At 36.3% G+C, this 19035-nt stretch overlaps 1 long non-coding RNA gene across 9 annotated transcripts in view; it reads right to left on the bottom strand.

The window, feature by feature from the left end:
- LOC308197297 overlaps nucleotides 1–19035 on the bottom strand; it is an 88895-nt gene that overhangs the window by 58333 nt on the left and 11527 nt on the right. For 4 of the 9 annotated variants that reach the window (XR_013952775.1, XR_013952777.1, XR_013952779.1 and 1 more), the window contains exons 4-5: nucleotides 12980–13121; nucleotides 12817–12884 (exon numbers count right to left, since the gene is read on the bottom strand). The exons of 3 other annotated variants lie outside the window; for them this stretch is intronic. This is a non-coding gene — a long non-coding RNA (uncharacterized lncRNA). The remainder of the gene's footprint in view (nucleotides 1–12816; nucleotides 12885–12979; nucleotides 13122–19035) is intronic. 2 more of the 9 variants (XR_013952778.1, XR_013952780.1) reach the window with 1 other exon arrangement.

The raw sequence follows: 19035 nt of genomic DNA, 5'->3' as shown, positions 1-19035 counted from the left end.
ACCTCCTTCAATACTTTACACAGAAATTATTTGCAAAATTATACCCACTTTAAGCCCAGAAGAAATATAATTCAGTATTCTTGAGCTGAGTAACAGTATTTTTTCCTCCCCATAAAAGTGGCACAGTTACGTCTGTTTTCTCTTAGCCCAACAAAGCTAATAAACAGGATCCATAAACTACTTGAAGAGGGAAGATGAATGGCCTTCCTGGAAGGCATAATAAACATGTTTCTGCTCCTAGAAACAGCTGAGACACCGTACTTAACCTAAAGCAGTGTCTGATTTTACAAATTACTTCAAATATTTTTTATATGGTGGTCTTATGGCTCAGAAATAGTAATTATATTTAGTTTATTATGGTTCTTCCCATCCAAAGACTTTAAAACATTTTACTTAAACATCACTATTCCCCACACACACAGAGGAAAGTTACAATTGAGAATCAGAGTGGCTTGTCCAGAGACATAGAATAGATCATCACTGTGACCCAAACAGTCAGATTTAAGAAAATTGGCATTCACAAGTCTTAAGGGCAGAATGACATAAAAAACATCCTTAGGTGGCTCCAGACTAGAGTTCTTATAATCTTTATCAACATCTCTCGACATACACTATGGTGTGGCAAGGCAGGAAGACTGAAAGTAGGATTTTTCTTTGTATTAATTAATTTAATTCATTTATTAGTACAATTATGTCAGACATGCCAGTAAAATTTTATACTGTCTTTAAGTCCCACATTATTTTACAGTTAAATTAAAGGTCATTATATTGGTACGTGCACACACATGCACACTGAAATCTGAACGTTGCATTCACAAGCACTGAAATCTATGCATGTCCCTAACAGATACATGCTGACTATACCTGAATACATTCACCATATTGATACAGTCTCTTGTGTAGAGGTCAGTGTTTATACAGAGAGAGGTTATCCCTGGAGTGGATATCATTCCCCCACACCTTAGATCAGTATATTTCTAAAGTAGTTATGCAGCAAGCTTTACTGGATTTTCACTAAGATGAGCCCAAAAGAGACCTGTGACATTGCTTTTTCTCAAAGGGCTGGCATGGGTAATCTTTGGGATCCTGGTCAAGCTTAATACAGTTTGGAAGGTGGGGGGGGGGGGGGGGGGTGGAGCTGGGGAATTGCCAGGGGAACGGGTAATATGACAACATAAATTTGTAATTATTTCAGTAAGCCATTACCATGAAAAGGTTATATTATATAGCATGGTAGACAGCAAAAAGCCTTAGGGCTTTCTGTAGGCTAGAATGACCAAAAGAGACTAGTCTACCAAAACAAACCAAAGTCGTCTTTTTTCCCCTCTCCTCCTGATGGCTAGATTTTGCCTTCAGATAAGCTTCTTCAAATCCTGTGGGGCTTACACATGCATATCTGAGTGTAGTCTTAGTGACAAATGCTTCCCTATTCCAACATATTGTGTTATCCGTTATCTGTATTTTCATGCTTTTTCTATCACACCTGAATCTTGGGGGAACACTATAAAAAGAAGCACAGCATGATCTATTTGTTGGCAGTTTCATTTGTAAAAGAAGACACAATAATACTGTATCTGTGCTGGTCATCGGCAAGTGTAAATGGGGTCTTGCTGTCAGTTGTATACCACAGCCTTACATCTTTTCTCCTTTTATTTGCCTAAATATAAAAGTTGAAAATGCAGAAAGATAAAAATAAAAGATGGGGAACAGAGCTATCCCTATAAAGGTCATCAGAATAAAGTGAACTACAACTAGAATGCTAAATACAGCAAAGAAGTCCCCAAACTCAGATAATACTCAATAAGACTATCTCCTCTTACACACAGATACAATAAACCCCAGGGCCCAGCTCTCCTCCTCCCACTCCATCTTTCTCCCCTCAAGAGTAACAAAACAAAAACAAACAAAAAAATTCCAAATAGTGAGCAGATTTCTCTCCCACCTAGGCACAGCCTAAAAGGCAAAGTATGCCTTAGAGCATTTCCAAGAGAAGAAAAAACTACTCAGGGAGAAACATTAGCAGGTAAATACTAACATAGATTCCCATAGACCATAAAGACATACTGAGAGAAGGGAATGCAAATTTATAGCCAAACCTAAAGTTTGGTTGCCCTAAAGCCTATTCAGACAGGAGCTGATATTCTTAAGAAGCTCAAACCACCTAACCAAACATCAGTGCATGAAAGAAAATCCCTGTTTAGAGTCAGTAGGAAAAATAACAAACAAATAAGAACAGCAGCAGCAAAATGCCATTATTCCCCACAAAGGCACTCTACCTTTAATATTTGCTTCAGATTCAAAAGATTTCAACTAATCTAAACTTTACTCCTCAGTAACCCACTTGCCTACTCAGAGAACCTAGACATAACTACACTAACAAAGGAACCTGCTTCTGAGAGAGTATTTAACAGTTTCCTTTATCTGAACGCTTACATCTGAATGCATACTTGTTTTGATGTTTCCCCCTGCTTTCCCACACACACACTTAAAAAAAAAAAAAAAAAAAGGAAAACAATCCTTTTAGCAAGTTGTTTAACTACAGGAAAGTATCCATGACCTGACTGCAACCACCAACACGGTCTAAGCTTTCAATTAAAACAGATTACCAGTTTTTTTTTTTCCTATATTCTTCTTTCTTGAATCACCTATCAAATCCTCCAAATCCAAGCTTTCTATTTTCAGACTGCTTAAAACCCTTTCAGCTTTGATTCACCATACTGTCATTAGTGGTCTAGCTGTCAATCATATATTGTTGTACTATTTTGTTTGAATGGCATAAGATTCCTAGTTAGCTTTCTGAAAGCACAGCTTTGTTTGAAATAGATTTCCCCAGAAAATTTTGGTTGTAGTTGTAGTGTTAAAATAAGTGGGAAAAAAAAAATGCTGGAAGTAAATTGCTGTAGAAATACTGCCAGTGAGCATGGGCTTTTGAAAAGAATACAAGGAGCCTGGATATAGTAGTTACTGTCAGCATTATCTTACTATAGAGGAGGGCTTAAAAAGCAGATGCTTACACAGTTCCACCATTTAGTAGAAAAACCTACTAGCCCATGAAATCGAGAGCTCTAACAAAGGAATGTTTTTTTATTGTATCAAAATAGCAGAGAATTGGAGCTTGGCTCTTGTAGCTCCCAGAGGGCCTCAAAACCTTGAAGCATTAAATCATAAATCTGGGAAATAAGCAGGTCTAATTTTACAGTAAGTACAAACAAGAACATAAAACCTCTGAATGGGTCTGTAGCAGTTTGACGATGGAAGATACTGAGAAACCTACACCTATGGTAGCTGCAATACAGTGCTTTGCTCAGAACAGACCTATACATGTCTCTATTTCCTTGTACTACTTAGCAGGAAAACTTAAACAGGAAATAAAGGAGAGCCTCTGTCAGGTGAGATACATAAAAAAAATCCAGTAACAAGCAGCACAAGTTGACTGGACTTTTTCAACATCTACTCTCACTGTAAGAGAACAAAGAAATAAGAGAGAGCCCAGTTTCCTACAGTTTGGTTCTTTCTCCTCCCACCCAGTCCAAACAAAACAAAGACCTGCTACACTTTTTTTTTTTTTTTTTTAACCAAATGGATAACTGGCAAAACATTGTCAGGTGTGATCTTTTGAGATTACAGTTTCAGGCAGAAATCCATAGATCCTAGAATACTCGTGGAAATAATGAGAATCTTCAACATTATACTCAATATACAAAAATCGCTACTACAGAAAAACCTTATATATTCGTAGTCATTCAAAAGACATCAAAATCTCTACAATCCACAGACTGATTCTCCATAACTGGCCTGGGAGAGCCACACACTGTTCAAGGTCCCATTACAGCAGCCTATTAAAGGAAAAAATAAACATGTCAGCAGTCCAATACAGGACTGTCCTTAAGGACAATTGTCACAGAGAAACCACTGGCTTGGAAGAAAAAGGCAAAAAGCTGCAATGAGGGGGCAGGTCAGGACGAGTCAAGGTGGAGCTTTTCTCTTCTGGGTGTGACCAGTAGCTGCAGAGCACCCAACATGCTTTACTCTCCAGTTCTGTGGGCATGGTGAATCATGACATCTGGTTAAATGGAAACACCTAGCGGAGATGAAGTATTTTGACTTCAGGAGGGCTTCACAGGCAAGTGTTTATAAATCACTTCCACAAGTAAGCAGTGCCTTGGTTTAAGAGAGTCACAGGGTTTGGGGGTGGTGAAAGCACCTGAAGAACAGCAACAGCAGCATGACTAAAGGGTAAGCTACAGAAAGACATGGTGAGAATTACCTTGTAATTAGTTAAGGATAAAGTGATGTTATTTCCTAAGATAATTAACTGATGCATAGATTGAGGATTTCTCTGCTGTGTAGCATGAGGTAGGAAGCATGCAGTCTGGATGACAGCTTCCAAAATGCTGCATGACTAAAAGCCTTGTGCTTTACAGGAGTTCAGTATTTAATTCCATGCATTTCAGTTCCTGAAGTGGGAAGAAATAGTTAAGATATTCTAAAGTACTGCCAATATTTTCCATAGGCTGTGAAATCACACAACTGCTTATATTTAGATATGGAACAGGAGCCCACCTCAGAACTATTTGCCCAGTTTAAAGGGAGGAAAAAACAGGAAATGTTTAGAAAGCACTGTTTTCAACTTGAACAGCACATGCATCTTGAGTCGGCCCCTCCCCCCCCCCAAAAAAAAAAAACGTATTTAAACTAGACCATTAAAAAATATAAAGTCTATATTAGAAAGCAACTTCATTGTAGTCATTCTATGATACAGAATCCAGAACTTGAGTACAAAGACTAATTGATTTTTATGGTATTGTAAGAAAACCACTGGTCTTTGGAAGTTTTAAATAAATATAAATTACCTTAAAGAAAAAGCTACAGGAAATAGTTGTTTCAAATAATCAAGTGACTTCAACAAGAGGTTACTCTTTCTATTTAAGACCATTTCACCCAAAAAGTGTGAAACATAGGCATGTCACAACATAGACATCTCATGCACTTGAGAGTTATCTAAGTTTTCATGCACCACATCTTAAAAAAACACTTGATGTACCTCCTTCATACAAGTCACACGCTGGCAGACATGCTTACAGGTACTTTAAAGGCTGCTGTAGAAGCGTTAATTGTTCATATTTGTTTTCTGCTTTTATCACCAAATATTTTTAATACAGCATACTTGTCAATAGGTTTAAAACAAAACAAAAAAAAAAAAGGACAGAGCTATTCTGGATATATTAATTTAGAATTAAAAGAAATACAACATAAAAGATTTGTTAGCATTAAATACACACATTCTTTTTTAAGTAGTATTAAACATTAAAGGGTAACACAAGGCAGAGCAAACATGGTCTATTTCACACCTCTTCTGGCTGTAAATAGCTAATACCTGAGAGGCACAGAAATCATACTCTCCATCATGAAAAGCTCACTATTTTCCCAATGCTGCACTAGACTTGTTATGGAGTCCTGAGACCTACTGGAGAGCTATGTGAATAAATCTCAACTCACTTAAATATACTTGCAACTAAGGGAGGACACCCCTTTCTGAGGCTGAGAAAATGTACCAAGTTTTCACAACTGATTAGGACTCAGAAGATTTGTTTGTGATGTTTCTGTGATTTTGAATGAGGCTTAGCACAATTTGCAGAAATGATAAATTGATGTATTAAAAGTTTTATGTAAATCCAAACTTTTATAAGTAATCATTAATTACACTAAAAACTGTTTTTACAGGTAGTATGATCGAATGCATGTCTACAGACAGAAAAACTAAGGACCCATCCAGGAAGAATAACTATGAAGAATGTTTTGTAATGTAGATTAACACTGAAATATACATTCATTAACATTCATTGCACAAAGTGAATTATAAATGTGAAAATGGGCAGAATATTTCATCTGTGCAATGTTATATAGAAATATGCATGAAGTCTGAAACACTGGACATTGGACAGTCTGAAACGTTGGACAAGTTCATCCACTTTTGTCCTTATTTCAAGTAAAAAGCTATTACACACAGTGTATATTCAAGGTTTCTTGACATATGATGATTTAAAAACTTGTAATTTTTCTTAAGATACCATGTATTGTTTTCATACAAAAGAAGGTACTTATCCACTAGTGAAAAGACTAAACTGGATTGGATCCTTTGTGTTTTCTCTAACCTTCCAAAACTAAAGTCTAAATTATTAGTTCTTCCAGCTATGAATTCAGTGAGATTGATAATGTCAACACATACATTTTGAAGAATCCATTTTAGAAAACTACCATCATCAACTTGCCAGGACAGTTTGTATTATCTTAAAACAGTTGTTAATCAAGGTGGTGTCTATAGCAACGTTCAAGGTTTCATTTATTTATTCTTTCTTGTTAAGGTCCCTCCTCTAGTCCCCCTGGAGCAACAGCTGTCTTTTAGGTTTGAAGATTTTGATTTACATACAGAAACAGATTAAAATCTGACATTTACACAAGTTACTAAGCACACGCTCCAGTGCATTCAGCCCTCTCACCACAGAGGCTGCCCCCAACAGCAGCTGCTGCTGCAGTAAAGTGAAGCCTGGCTCTTCTGGGTGAATCTCAGGAAAAGAAGACGGAAAAACAAAAAAAGAGAGGAATGATTTAACATGCTGCTAATATTTTTAAGTTGCAGATTCCTGCTTATGTGAAGGCAAAATACAAACAAAACCTTTTAAGACAAACTTGGTATTTTTCAGCATATGGTTTTAAGTGCAGAAAACCAAGCCTATTCTGCTGACACTAATGTAATTTAATGAGATATTAGACTGTTTGTACAGATCTTAATATTCAGCCTAACAGGAAAATAAGTGACACTAAGGAATCAAAACACTTTTTATTCCTTCTCAGTTTAACAGGACATTGGCATTTGGATCCCTCAGGCATCTTCAGAAGCCTCAGTCTTAATGTTCATGTCTAGCATGCTTCAGAAATGCATTTCAACCCTTGAACTTGCTTCGGAATAGGGGTACAATACTAAGTAAGCACAATAATAAAAACCTATTAATGTATTTCTAGGCATCCTATGTAGAACTTATTGAGTCACAGACAGAACAAGAGTCTGAGGAAAACAGATTGGCACAATCTAACCTGAAAGGATTTTACAGCACAGCGGCAGACCAGGAGGATAAGGGGAGATGGTGTGGATATAATTCATCTGGATTTTAACAGGGTCTTTATCACAGTACCATACTGAAATCTCAGAGAAACTGCAAAAGAAAAAGCATACTGCACGAAGAAGGGATAAACGGTGATGGAAAGCAATACCACTTATTACTGAAGGTGTCACAAAGGAAGACAGAAAGACATATGAAACTACATGCTGCTTAGGCCAGCAGTGTTCAACATGCACATACAGGGCCTGTGGGAAATTATCATCTCAGTATCACTTTCAAAGCAGCAGCAGAGATGACTATACTAAAAGTTGCACTTGAATTAATTTCCCAATATTATGTTTTCACTCAGAATTTTATGAAATTTTTGTCTATTCAGGATGGAAAAAAACCTGAAGTAGTGTATCGGTTCAAAGCAGCGAGAAGCTCTTAAGGATTACAAGTGCACATTACTTTCCTTAACCATATGACAATTAGTAAATTTCTATATTAAGATAATACCATCTTTAACTGGCAGCATCTTGCAGTATTGGAGACGATTTTGTTAATTATTTATGATAAGCAAATGAGATGAATACACAGGATGAATACTAGCCCAGTACAAATATTAGCACAAAAAGCAGCATATTAAATAAACCACCACAGAATAAAAACTTCCTGCTGACATATATAGACCACTTCGATTTTGTGGTCATATTAGTTCTGCAGCTAACAGTCTTACCCCCCAAACTGCACTTCAGGAGAACTGTAGGGTGCAGACATGCATACACAGCTAAATTAACTGCATACTTAACATCATCATCCATTGAACTGAAGACAGAAGAAATTGAGGGGCTATATATTGCTAGTAAAACTAAAAAGCCGTCTTTAATGTGCAACAAAAAGTAAACCTGTCAAAGCACATGCTACAGCAAAATGGTACATATCAGACAAAATCTGAGTACACATACAGATTCACCATAATAATGGCAATAATCTATGTCTAGTGTGGAAAAAGATACAAAAAAATATTCAGATACTAAATGCTGCCCCCAGAGCAGTAATAAAATTACATTTAGGGAAAAAAAAAAAAGGTAATTACATTTACTGTGATCTTCAACACCACAGGGGTAGAGGTAAGCCTGTAAATACAGTACCCAATAAGTGTCCAAACATAAGGCTGTTAAATGCAATGTATGGCTGTTTTAAAAGTACTTCATTTTCAAAACATTTTTCAGTTGAGGAAACAGCATTGCAAACATTTGTCATCTACTGCTGGCCAGGAAAATATGATTAATTTGGTTGAAGGTAGTATGCAAGTTTAAATTGTAAGGAGCCACTCCTCATTAGTTTCCTGTATTCAGTTTTCCGTTCCCCAAAAAGTGTTCCTCATTGCAAATTAACTTCATCTGTTTATATTAAGCATAAGTTCACACTAGCACCAAAAAATAAATAAATATATAGGATCTTAAGGACAACTCTCTGATCATTTTCTTTGCATATTGTTGCCTTTACCAGTTATCCAAAGGTTTGTGTTTTTTGTTTTTTTTTTCTTTTGGTCACTGTATAATACAGTATTTTAGTAGTACGTATGCATTCTTTCTTTACTCAACATGTGTCATAACAGTACTCCAATAAACATGATGTAGGAAATGTTATCACCTTATACCTAAGAAGCACTCTATGATGCCTGCCTACATCGAAGAAAGTTTCATTTTAATGTCTTACTAGTTTAATCTGCTCATAAGCAATAAAAGAAAAGCAAAAGTGAGTTAAAGATGGCAACAAACTTACTAAGCTCTGAAAAAACAGTGGAAGAAAACTGGTAAAACTTCACAGCTATTAGGAACATTATTTTGCCAATAGGTTTACAAATTCACAATTCCTGCAAAGTTACAGTCTAGACTTCTCCTAAAGATGGAGACAAAAGAGAGACCAGCAGATAATGAGAAGCATATCAAGCAAATACACCCTTCAAGTAGAGCATTGTATTCATGAGGTCTTCTCTAAGCACAACATGAATAGGTTAAAAAAATCGGCAAATATTTTCAGAAAGATGTTTAAGGTGGGTTACTTCCTCCTTTCATTTTTTTTTGTTTGTTTTTTAAATACTACATTGCATATAGCACATTTAAAATACTTGATACAGTTCAGTTGTAATTTTAAATCTCACATTTAGGGGAAGGTGGAGTCTGAACTTCAATTTACAACAGACTTATTGCACAGAAGTAAAGAGCTACATTATCTTGAAATATAGGACTGATGTCAGAAAGCTGCCTGATACGGCACCAGCCACAAAGTATTTTTTTGTGTGTGTGAAATACCTTAAAGAAAAAGTGTTATTAAAAAAAAACAGTGAATCACAATGGACACAATGAAACACAACAAAAAAAGCATTAAAAAAATATGAAACTTCAAATGTAAGTTTTTTGGTTGTTATTGTTTTTTGTTTTGTTTTTTTAAAAGATACCATCTAGATGTAACAAAAATAAATAAATAAATATACTGAATGTTCTGAAAGGTTTGCTGGCCACAGAGATCCATCTCATGGGTCCACAATTTAACAGTCAAAGAAATGCTATGATCATGTAATCTCATGATCTGATCCCCCCCCCCCCAATCAAATTTAAAACATAAATATTAGATTACATTTATGGATGATTTTTTTGTTGTTATTTTAAACATTCCAGTTGAGATCTTCTTCTTATGGCTTTATATAAATGCTCTCAATGGTTAGTTAACTTCAGTTACAGGATATTTCATTTTAATTTCAAGGTTTAATAATGTAAACTCAAACATTAGCCACTGAACTTTCTTTTAATTCTTTCTGAAATTCCTAGTATATTGGCACTCTTAGAACTCTTTTCAATGCAAGATGTTCTAATGTCAACTGAACAGAACAAGTTTCTAAAAACTCATAATGGAAAGCTCATATTCTAGCTCCTAAAATATTAGATCATTTTAGTGGCTTGCCTTTTTAGAATGTCCAATGTTCCCCTTCCTCCCACCTAAGAACTAGATAGTCTCAACCCAGATTGTGTCAATAGTACCTATACATCCTCAGTTCTTTTTTTTGGGAGTTCATCAGTGATGACCATTAAATTTTTCTGATTCAGCCATCCCGTCTATATAGACCACATTCTATATCCTTAAATAAGTGTACAGAGGACTGTATTAAAACTAGCTGTGCTGAATTACAGCTGATTAACCTAAGAATTAGATTATTCCGTACTAGTAATCTGACCTGTCATTTTTGTTGAGAATAGCACCATTGACTCAAACTTTTCAGGAGGAGTCTCAAACCTCTGGCTGTCGATTGACACCACTTAATTCAAAGTCATTTTTGACATCTGTCACTGATTCAGCTTTGAAATTACCTTGTCTTCATTTTAAATATTCTACACAAGTCTTTTTAAAACAGAATGCGTTTATAGAAATCCAGCTTTGCTAATATCGGCTCTATTATATCAATAGATACTCCTACTAACCACATCTTTCATTTTGATCAAAACTAGGTGAACGAGAGGTCTACATTTCCTGATACAGAACCACTTACTAGTTAACTCTAATTCATCAAACATCCTCCTATGTCACTGATAGGGAATGTTGAGCTCTTACCATTCAGAAGTCAATAAAGTAAATACACAGAAATCTCCCCAAGAGATAGTTCGGTTTGAATTCTCAGTGTTAACACCAAGTTTCTCCAGTTCCACAACAACATATTTTCCCTCTCTGTATATTACCATCTCACTACCATTCCATCCTTCAGATTAACAGAGTTTTTTCAGGTTATTGCTTCTTTTAACCACATGCAAAAAGTGAAACATTTTTCATCTTCACATCACAGAAAGGAAGGTAAAAGACTTAGCCATTCAAGAGTAAGCATAACAGCTTACCAGTGTTCTGAACTCTAACTCAGTTCTCAATGCATTAACTGTAAACTTTATTATTTACTTGTATTTTTTTTGAACCCCTTACTTCAGTGTAATCTCTGAGAAAAGATCGCTAGTAAGATTTATTTGTAAATACTGACTTGTCCACACTATGGTAGGGAAAAATAAAAAGGCAGTATAAAAAATAATTAAAAAGTAAATAAAAATAAAAATAAAAATAAACAATCAATTTAAGGACATCTTTCCTGCCCACCCAGTTGACTTCCTATGGAAAACACATGATTATTTCAGAGAAGTTACACAAGAAATGAATTTCAACACATTTTCATTCCGCTCTAGGCTAACCCTGTCAAAATTGTAAGCAATTATACAATATACCCAGAACTGAAAAGTTCTGCTTTCAGTCTACAAATTAGGCGTCTTTTCAGCCCACACAGCAGTTTTCTTTAAGAACCAGGAAGAGTCGTATAACTACTTTTGTGCTCTCCAGCATATGATTAAGGGAATAATGAAATGGGGACATTCAAAGAATACTGGTGTATTTATATGAAGTCTTGTTGCTTTTCCCCAAAACATCTCAGTACATAGCACAAAGACAGAAGAAAGAAATACCCTTATTTTTTGCTGTAGCTTCAGAAGCTCCTTACCCTGCAGAAATACATTTTCAAAGCTTCAAGGGGAAGTATGCACACCTCTCTCTCTCTTTTTAACATGTAATTCCTTGTGCAGTTTTCAAACTTGCCTCCTAATACTGAGGTCATTTGCTTCCTACTAACAGGAACACAGAAAAAGTGGATACGTTAATAGCATTTAGGAGAGCCACTCTTTAGATTCAACTCCCATAATAAAAGCCTTAGAGAAACCCCAAGAAATAAATATTCAGCACAATTCATCTCCTATTCTGAATTTTTCTTTCTAGACTATTGACCTAAACTGAATAAGATACAATTTCAGACCTGACTTTTAAAACATTTATGTGAATTTGGGTTTGTTTTTAAATGCATTTTCCTCAAATCCAAGGTATTACAGAAAGAATATGTCTCTAACTCTGCATTGTTATTCAGGAAGGCAGACTGCAATTTTATCCAAAGTTAAAGGAATTCTGCAACAGCAAGAAAATATGTACCCAAGTGGTTATGTGGTGCAGGAGTACAACCCATCTGAAAGCTTCTATACATCAGTAAGCAGTAGACATGCATCTCAGTGAAGACACTCGTCTCTCACTAATGGTGATCAGATCACACGTGCCATAAAGAAATCACATAAGATGTTCATTCTACAGATGAGAATGTGGACATGTCAAATTGTTTTTCTCTTGTCCGAAACTACCTAACAAATAAGTGACAAATACACAGTCCAGTGCTCCTGTCATCAAGAAATCTATCTTTCATAGAGAACATGAGTTCAGTAAGGCTTCAGACCCTTTGTGCTCCTTAGTCTTAGCTACCAAGGTATACAAGTCTGCAACCTACCTCTGTAGTAACCTATTTTCTAGACATCTCCTTAATTCTCCTTGGAGGCATTACCGGCAAGAGCCACAAGTCCTCCTGTGGCCCAACAGGGCTTCCCAGCACAAGGCAGTTTAGCAGTATGTATCTCCACAGTCACATCTCACCGCCTCTTCAGCCACCACTAAACCACAGCATACAACCAATGTTAACTCTTCTCAGCTTCTTTTTCCTCTCCTCTCAAAGCCTCCAGATTGTGTGGGGAACTTTCAGTGGCCCTGACTATCAAAAGAGAGTTCAGGGGGTGAAGACCATTCCAGGAATCATTCTACTGGCATTTTCTTTCATTTTATCCTTACAGAATTTTGCCTTATGTACCTTCAGTGACCACAATTCGGGCAGGAATTCGGCACAGTTCACAGAGGAACAACTGGAATCAGTCTTTCCTTTGGAAGAAGAAATAAACAGAATAAAAAGCTTATAAAATACATCATACAAGCCAAACAGTTGTTAGATCCTGGACTCCAAGTATACACCGTACCACTTCTTCACTACCATGACTGCCACATCTTGCAACTTCACTGAACGTTGTATGTTAACATTCATGATTAAAGCTTCTTCACTGGGAGCCAAGTAATAATAAAACCCAATACGGTGTCTTCCTTCATGTTTCCTAGTTTTATCTTAAAAAAAAAAAAAACACTTTGGGCTCAAATAGTAAGACAATTACATACAAGAAAATCCATATACACAGTTGTAGGCACAGATTCTGATTTTTCAATCTCATGACATTTAAGTTCAGTGTCTAGGACTAGCAGTGCTGGAATAAATGCAAAATAAGTTTGAAATAGATGTGCGAAATGATTCACACTTGCTTTGGATTGAAATGAAGGGAAGTTATATTCAAACTGAGCTGGCAGAAACAGTGTTAAAGCTATGCTCCAAGCAGCCAGATGTTCCTGCAATTTACTAACAAGGATGGGTGGATTACCTGGTGATCCATGTAGCAATGTTAATGACCTCATTGCTAGCAGATACATGAGTCTAGGGAGGTGCCAGGGACATAAAACTGCAGAGAAGGGAGTGAGCAGTGTACAGGGTCTGCGCAGAAGCGAAGCTGTTTGCATTCTAGAAGTTAGCAATATTTTGCCTGGTATTTAAATTGACTGAAACAAGTCATATTTTAATCGGTATTGATGTGCCTACAGCAAACCTCGCTTTATCTTGAATCGATCCCTGCTCACAGCAGCATTATCATTTACATCAAACTATACATAGATGAAGCCTGTTGATGGACTCAGTTCCACTCACAGGCAACAGAAGGTTTTTGGCACTGTTTCAGTAGTCAATAAAATTCTTATGATTCAAGCTATGTCTTATATATGCAGATTTGATTTATAAAGGCTTGATTTACAAATAAAACTCAGTAAAGAAGGGATGAAATACCTTCAGAAAGTTATGTATACAAAATCTCACCAGCTATTTTCCATTCTTTATCCTTCATACATGCATACCAATGCAAATGCATGTTTTCAAAAGAAAACCAAGTTCTTTTCCTCTATTTTCCTATAGAACAGGTAAAGAGTATACTACTACCACCACTTTGATAACATTTTTCATCCAGGCTTCTCAAAGGATTTTATAAAATAGCAGACTACTAGTGCTTCCTCACATACTAAGAAATTTAGCTTTCATGGCAATCGGAATAAAGCAGGGAGTGAAAAATGACACCTCTGCCTCCTAAGCACCCTCTTGCTTGTCATAACTGGTCTCCCATTTAAAAAAAAAAAAAAAAAAGTAGTGAAATGGAGAGGCAGCAAACCTTCAGCAAATCAGAATTCAAACTAATAATATGAACTGGGGGGATGGTCAAGGAGGACAGAGAAGTGCTGTTTACTTATTTGAACTACTAAAATTTGTTACAGGTTATTTGGAAAACCTCTTCGAAATTTAACATAAGGTTTTGTCATCTTCTGTTTCCTGCCAAACAGTGTTCTGTTAAGGCTTACTAAGCTCTTTGAGAACATTCAGTTTATTCACACTGTGATTTTCAACAGGTTCAGAGAATAAAATTGACATCTGAGCAGTACCAATGTTTGGTACCTGACTCCCATCATCCTTATTACAAGTCAGGCCCTTAAACCAATATTATGGCACTGTGAACAGACATGCAGGCAGAGGGGAAGAAAATGAAAGTCCCCAAAACCACAACATTAGACTGTAACAGCTAAGCCTGAGAAACCACATTGTGCAAACCTTTAGCACACAGTATTTGCTAAGGGTTCCCCTTTCCTCAGGGATTCACTCTGAAGTATTATAGAGGAAAATCCAACTTATACACTTTCACAAGAAACAGATATTGGTCAGATTAATCTCTTACCTGGCATTCATCCCTAGATATAGCCAAAATACTTCGAAAGTCTAAATTAATGCCACATCACTACAGCTCTGTTCCAGCTTTACAATTAAACCATAGGTTGAGACCCTGTTAGAACTTACACAAAGTGTTTGTGGAGAGAGATGCCTACAGCAGGGGCAGCCAAGTCAGAGCCAGTAATGAGCTTAGCCAGAATTTTGAGCATGCCTGTGATGAGTCCTACTGCTATGAAAATGGAACTGCACAGATTTCTCCCATTCCTACCTGTTACAGAAAAATGGGATCAAGAGAGGGTGATGGAAACATCAGCTGTTCAAAGCTGCTGCAGACCAAGGAGCTGCTGGTATATCAGTAGTCAGACAGTTCTTTCTTATAAGAGGGAGAAATTTCCCTCATACCAAGCATCAAGTATACTTTCCCACTATAAGCTGTTACTTGGTGCAGCACACCATACAACTCCTACAACATGAGCATTTTACTAAATTCTCAGAAAGAGCTAATGGAAATAAACTCATCTTTAACACAACTCTTCCAGTTTCAGCTAAATTTTGTAACCTACATGCCACTTCCAGTAAATAATTTCAAAAGAGAAATCTTGGATGGATTAGTGTAAGCTTATTGATTGCCAAGGTAATAATTCTGACACATGGAAACCTGAGACCTCTTGACCAGAATGGGAATAGAAAATACCTCTCACAGAAGCAGGCTTTTATGAGAAGATAATTTAGAGGCTTCAAGGCAATAAAGACAAGTTTGAGAGCAGTTACAATCCATTCTTAGGTTATATTACCTCTAAGTCCTTTTTTCCTTTTTACTGAAATAACCTGCTTCTCCATCTCCCTCTAGTGCAAGTTCCCTTTTTTCCTTGTCTTTCTTCATAGAAAGAAGAGAATGAGAATTATAAATTATTGATGTGAACAATTCTCACTAGTTGATTTTTTTTTTCCCCCCAGCAAAAGCTCAGGAGAAAGGTTGGACAGGAGCAGAAAGCCTACTCAGCACAAGGAAGCATGTGCATAACCATCTGTAGCAGCTCTGTACTTCCCACTGCCTTTCAGAAATCACTGAGACAACGGCATGAGTAATCTGGAGTAGACAAATCCCACCAGAAACAAGATACTTATCCTGACTATTCCTTGTAGGCATTTGGGTGATCTTATACTAACCTAAATCATTTGGGACCCAGTTATTTTATGAATGAAATCACATATCAGTATGTGACTTGTAAGAGTAGTAAGAATATCTGTGACATTCTTTCTTCAGAGATCTACATTAGCAAAGGAACCTGCTCCTTGTACCCTTAGAAAGGCAAAGGCTTTTTATTCCATTCCCATGTGTTCTCTCTCTCCCCTCCTCCCTCACCTTCAGTGAACAAGCCTGAATCTAAAATCCAAGACTTAAATTCCTCCTCAAGGCACTGCCCATTTGTAAAAGAAATACAATGCTATCTATGAGTTGAGATCATATCTGCATCTAAGAGGACCTATAGGAGGCCAGGATACTCAAGGGCTTATGAGGGCGCACTGTAGATGAGGTGGAAACACATAGCAGATATGTGCCTGCCAAATAACCAGGTGCATTTAGAGATGATTGGTTAGTAATGGGTTAGTAAGCTGCACCAGGAGACCCTAAATCCATATTTTTCCTACAAAACTTCTGAACAAGATTTTGTGAAGTCAAGAATGTAGAAGTATGCTTACTATTATCTCTGTCCTAGAACTCTGGCACAAGAGGAGTGCAGAAAAGGATATACTTAATATTTGAAGGCATGGAATCAAACTTATTTTCTAAACACTTAGGAATGTATTTACTGTTTTGGATATACACCAGGAAGACCGTATTTCAGAGGTTCATCAGAAGTTCTTTGAACACAAGTGTAGTCCTTCAGCCTCTCAGCTTTCTGTTCACTTCACTGAAGGATATCTTATTCTAAGCTAATATTGCCAAACTTTAGCTGTCAAAGCAGGCATCAAGAATTTGAATCTAGCTTCATGTCTGCCTTTAACAGGAAAGACAGAGATACCACAGACACTGAAAAAAGGCAAATGGTATCAAATACGCTGGCCAAATTCCACAGACTTAGTGCTGAAAGTGTTCAAGCTTTAGCTGTTATAATTTCATTGCAATTTATCTTTCCTTCTCTCTGTTGCAAGCATGTCAGCCTGCACCCAATGTTTTGGCTTCCATTCTTGAAGATCAGTGAATATGAAGTCTCATTTATTATATTTTTCTCCCTTTCTCCCATATCTTGCATTGACATTTTTATGTCACATTTAGTCTCTTTATCTTCCTGTACAAGTGCTGTTTCATCTTAAAATTCTACTCACATAAATTATGGCTAGAAACCCATATCTATAATCTGGATTATCTGATAATTATTTCATCTTCATATTCTGCTCTTCATGATTATTACTCCTTCTCCCTAAAAGTTCTCATCTCAAAAATCCTCATATTTCCCCTCCACCCCCTTTCTTTCTTCTTACTACCTCTTTCTCTTTTGCTGTGTTATTTTCTGTTCTAATACTCTGCCTGTGTTTGGTACTTAAGTTTCAGAGCTGTTTCAGGATAAATCTTACTTTATATTTGTGAAGTGTCATGTAACTTTACAGCCGTATCTGTTATTTTTAGTGCTAAAAACAATGATTAGGATGTTCCATTTTACAAGGCTATAAACTGGTTTCCACTTAAAATGGAAATGAGTAAAATTTTCAACATATATCAATAGAACTTGTTTGTAAAGTTTCATGCTCTAGTAACTTTCATCTTTATTAAGGCTGAAGAAGTCAGTCCCATGTGTCACATTTAGAGAAACATTGGCAGAAATGGCCCTGAAGACATAATAACCCACTAGCCCAGATAATTCACATTTAAAATGTAAATGCCTATCTTTCAAACCTCTGAAGCTTCATCTCCCAAAGCCACCTGAAGAGATTTATCATCTGTATTCAAACACAGAGATAAATACTGTCCATAACTCCTACTTAAAGTGAGAGGGAGAGAATTATGGGAGAGGAGGTATAGCAAACCTGACAAACTGATTAAACCTCTATGGATAATCTACTGGTAGACTAACTGAACAACTAAAACAGTTGAATAACTGTTGGTAAGCTCTAAAAAAAAAAAAGCACATGAAGAGACTTAAGACTGCTGCTTTAGTTTTACCTACATAGCAACTTCTACTAACAAGGTGATTTTCTCATTAAAACAGGTCACTTCATACTTTTCAACAAAGTCATAACAATTGAAGCTCAGGTGAAGATATTTCACTAAATTCTCCATATTCTGTACTTAAGAGTATTCTAGTTTAGTGTGAAATTCTACATGTTAGAAATGCGAAATAGCACTGCACGAGAAATTTGAAGAGCCAACAAGAAGAGTAAAGAGATTACTGGGAGATGTATTTAAGCATATTCCAAAAATTGCCATGCTTTGACAAATGTCTTCCAAAAACAAAGTTTAAAGTGCTTTCATAGTCTGCAAACTATGAAAGAACAGTTTTAGATAAACAGAAAGAGAGCTTACTACATAAAAATCAATTTTTTTTCTTTGAAGTACAGTACAATGAGTGAAACAGACTGCATAGCTTACAAACGTGGTCTCAGTTAAAAAGTTGACCCCTCCCTCAAATTGAAAGTAGAATTGCATTGATATTTCAAGCAAAGCAAATCAAGAGAAGTGTTGGTCTACCACATTTTCATTTCATATTGTCACAAGTGTGATTTAATCATAATTCTCATCAGCTGTTCTGTTAGCATTGAAGAAGAAAATTTATTTTTGGATCAAAATCTGCTTTTAATGAACTGAAGATGTGAAATTTTAATATATTTTGCATAAAGACAAAAAAGTGACCTCACGTAGCTGAAAATCTGACAATTGCTATTGAGATACAAGAAGCAAAACAAGCCCTCCTTATGAAAACTGGTTAAAAGTGTAGTCTCCTGCTGGAGGATCAGATGAAGCCTAGAATTGCTTCTCAAACAATTATGTTACTATAGAACAATTTTAAGTCTCTTCAAGGAAGAATCATTTCACCTACATCTACAGTGCAAACATCCAAATTATCCTAGCCTTCATCATGAAGCTGGAATAGTTTGGAATCATTTCACCTACATCTACAGTGCAAACATCCAAATTATCCTAGCCTTCATCATGAAGCTGGAATAGTTTGGACTGTTCAAAGACTTCAGTCTTTGAATGAAGGGCATCTAAATTATATTAAT

The sequence above is a fragment of the Anser brachyrhynchus genome (genome assembly GCF_964034855.1).
Source record: "Anser brachyrhynchus genome assembly, chromosome: 1".
NCBI classification, from domain to species: Eukaryota; Metazoa; Chordata; class Aves; order Anseriformes; family Anatidae; genus Anser; species Anser brachyrhynchus.
This window is presented reverse-complemented; position numbering and strand designations above follow the sequence as displayed.